This window comes from Nelumbo nucifera, chromosome 1 (genome assembly GCF_055504915.1).
Source record: "Nelumbo nucifera cultivar China Antique chromosome 1, China Antique-T2T, whole genome shotgun sequence".
Taxonomy (NCBI): domain Eukaryota; kingdom Viridiplantae; phylum Streptophyta; class Magnoliopsida; order Proteales; family Nelumbonaceae; genus Nelumbo; species Nelumbo nucifera.
Genome location: NC_142649.1, coordinates 32,997,082 through 33,001,087, shown reverse-complemented (window position 1 = coordinate 33,001,087; position 4,006 = coordinate 32,997,082).

Sequence of the window (4,006 nt, the reverse complement as noted above, 5' to 3'; positions counted from 1 at the left end):
GCACAGAAGCAAAAGTAGAGGGAATTTGCCCTCATATTTGTATCAAATTACGATTTCATCCATTCACTTCACTGAGTCACTCAATGAGAGTGGAGCTCACTACCTCAATCAAAAAGACTCACCGTTGTTTACATCGAATCTGGATGATGAGGCTCGTTGGGAGTATGATAATACCGTAGCTTAAGAATTTTGAAATACTTTCTCTTCGTTATAGCAACAAAAGATTATATTAACGAAATTACCCTTATCGACCCGAAATTGTTGGGGTCCAGTAACTGGTTTGTTATTACTCGGATTCTTTCCTTCCATTTTCAAAGGGAATTAATCAGTCAAATCATTCCTGTTTTATTTAAAGGAATTATGACGGATAAGGACAACTTTTGAGCCCTAATATCATAAACGTAGTTCTTTTAATATAATTTTTAAAATAAATTAATTTTTTAAAAATATATTAAATAAACGCAAAAATACTGTTCATCTCCAAACCATTTCCCCCCAAGTAAGTGAAACCAACCGCTGATAGATTGAACGGCGACTTGAGACTTGAGTTCATCCTACCAATCTCTATGAGAAAAGATTCCAATCCTACGTCATCTGATCTAAATCAATATGTCATCTTGACCATTTGCCCGCCATCTTCTCCTGCTTTATTTCACTGGATTTCGATTTTAACGACTCAGAAGCTCAGACACAGACCATTCATTCAATTCAAGCTATATCAATTGAATCGTCATTCTGTCGTCCAAGATTAAAATTCTTGAAAGAATCTCAAACCCCATTACCACACAGCTCATTAATGGAAGTTTAATTAATGTTCAGAACAGGACTTCTCCTGCAACTTACAGTAATTTATTTACAAGCTTTTAATTTCTTTCCCGTTAATTCTTTTTCTGTTTTTCCATACCTGCACCATGACCTCAACGTCAAGAGCATATCGGACCAAACCAAATCACCAGAGAACAAGTTAACACAGATGATACGATACACACAAGACCACCCACAAGCACCAACACACAAAGCAAAATAAAGAAAAAAAGAAACAAAGCAGTCGGAAGAACGAGGAGGAAAGTCATGTTGTTCTCCGATCGATCATTCGACTCCTTTTAGAACGACCGCTGGAGTTGGATCGTTCCACCAAGGTTTTCAAGGCGTCCCGTAAGAAGCCGATGGATTCGTCGCTGTTGTCTCCCTCTTCGGCGACGACTAGAACGTTTCGGACTCTACCTCCCAACGTCGCCATTTCTGCTCGGATGGTCTTCAGGCGGAGGGATTTCAGTGTCTCGAACAGATCGGGCAATAAATCAGATCAGTCTTCGCAGCACAAGGATGCTTTCAAAAACTGTTTGTTTTACGCCGGAATCTTATTTTATGTTTTGTCGTCGCCATTTGTGGGACGTGAAAAGCATTTCTGGTTATAATTTGACCGGAACCTTACATGATACAAAAGCAGAGGAGAAGACGAGCAACAGTGCCCTTTTTTTGATATTTTTCGATGAAACTTATCTTATTTTAGTTATTATATAAAAATATTATTTTTTATTAATATTAAGGGCAAAAACAAGAATCCCTTATCTAAACACTCGGCATATCAGTACACCTGTCAGTGAGCTATGCATGATCAGAATCTTAACGCCATCTTCTCTACTGAGAGTCCGGATCTGCTCTCAAGATGTGAGGAGCAGATTCCAATTCCTCTATTGAAGGCCATTGGATTGGAATTATTTGAGGATGATGATGATTATTAAAGTTAGGGAACGGGATGATAGGCGTCGAATTGGGAGGAAAAGGCGGAAGAAAATCTGAAAATGGTTGGAGATTTGGAAGAGAGCGGAGAGAAAAAGGGGGAAATGCTGGGAGATGGCGATTGGCGAGTAAAGAGATGACGCAATGCGGATTCGAATCCAAATTGTCGCGGTTCGGTTCGGTGTAGTGTTTTATCGGGGACAGTAGACTTTCTTTTTCTCTCATTAACTAACTAAGATTTGCATGCAAGTAAGATGGATTTGACCGATAGATAGTGATCAAGAGGATAGGATGGTTTTAGGCCCCACTAAAGAAAGATGCTGCTTGGTTTGTGGTTAGTGGTCAGGGGTTTTATACGTTGGTGGGACCAAAAAAGTCAACGGTCAAATCAGACAGACATCATTGATTCTCCAAGGTAAGTGTGGGATAGTCGGGTCGGGTTATATAAGAAAAAAAAAATGGATAGCGACACATGATCCACTCCATCTAACTGGCTCACTCAAGATTTTTTAGGTTTAGGTTTTAATCCATTTAATTTTTAATGGAATTTTGACCGTCGGATTGGCAAGGGAGAGTGAGCTGGCGAACCAGTTGGATCCAGTGGATCCCAATAACGAAACTGGATCTGCTCCTCACAATTTGCGTTTCACTGGCACATTCTATCATACATTGGGAATATCTTTCATAATAAATATTCACGGGAGATTCCCAATATATGATGGATGTGCGTGTGAGACGCCCATTTGTGAGGAGATGGCAGTGGGTGTGAAACATTATTTATTAAATAAATATTAAAAAAATCAACTTACCAAAGAGAGAGAGAAATTATTAGGTGGAGGGGCCCAAATATATGACGTACAGAACAACGAAAAGTAGCAGACAAAAAACAAAGAAACAAAAAAGGACATGGCATTCGTACATGGCTTGTTGCAGGCTTGCAGCAACAGTAAAAAAAGGACATGCACCGGACAAAAAGCAAAGACTTTTCCTCGTCCTTGGCCAATGGTTAGGGTTAGCAATGGGTTGAGTTATTGACTGTTTTGTAAACAAATTTCGACCCTAGCATGGCAAAGGAGGTTTATTGGGCTTCAGGACAGTTTTTGAAGTTGGGGTTCGTTCATGTGGTTAAACCATTTGAAGAAGTCTTTTGGCCGCAAGGGAAGTTATTAAAGGGTCATGGGTAGTGGTGGCAATAGGGCGGGTTGGATTGGGTTGAGTTTTAAATCCAATCCATTTAACTTGTGAATCCATTAATGACCTAGTTATATAAAATTAAATGGGTTGAATTCAACCCAAACTCATTTTAACTTAATCCAACCCGTCCAAACCCATTAATCTTATATTTATGTATTTAAAACGAAAAATTAATTCTCTCTTAACAAATAAGTTGGTCATAGCTTGGTGGTAATAGTAGTTGCTATTTATATAAGTGGTGAAAGTTTAAATCACATTACTTATATGTTTGATTGGTCAAAACTCTTTCCAAACCATATCTTTTCAGTATTATAGATTTTCCTTATTTTTACACAAGCAGCAAAGCCATTTAACTATGTTCGGGTTTCGGATTAGACGAATCACTCAGGTTCAAACCGGTCAGACCAACTTGAACTATCTAATTGGGTTGTCTTTGAGTTAATCACATCAAGAGTGGTTGAACCATTTAGATCCGGATCAGTTTGTTCAGACTAGACTCCAACTGGACCGGTTTGGTTCAATTGGACTAATTCGGACCGGTTCAATCAATGATGGATTGGCTTGGGTCAGCTCGTATCAGGTTTGTACACAGGTCTGGGACCAAACTGACTTGCCCAAATCTGGTCAAGAGAGCTAAATCGGACTGGGCCGGATTCGGGTCGGGTTGTATGGATACAAACCAGACCGGACGATCCAAACTGGGCAAAGCAAGAGGGGCGATTTAGGCTCAACCCGGATCGGCTTGTACCAGGTAGGGCGGGGCTATGTGGATGCTGGTTGGACCGGACAACCCAAACTGGGACAAAGCAAGCGGTGTTGAACCATCTCGCCTGGGGTCTATTTCGGATTCGGGTGGACCCAGATCGGGTCAGACCACGTTGAATTGGTCCGAACTCGGGTCAAATTGATTTGTATTTATGTTGGGCGAAGTGTGTTGATTCAAGACAAAACTAAATTTAGACAATAATTAATAGAAAATTAATGCATTAATTATAAATTATTTAATTCAAATGAAAAAAAATTAAAAAAAAAGGCTAAGGAATTAATACTTATCTATAATGGTTAACCC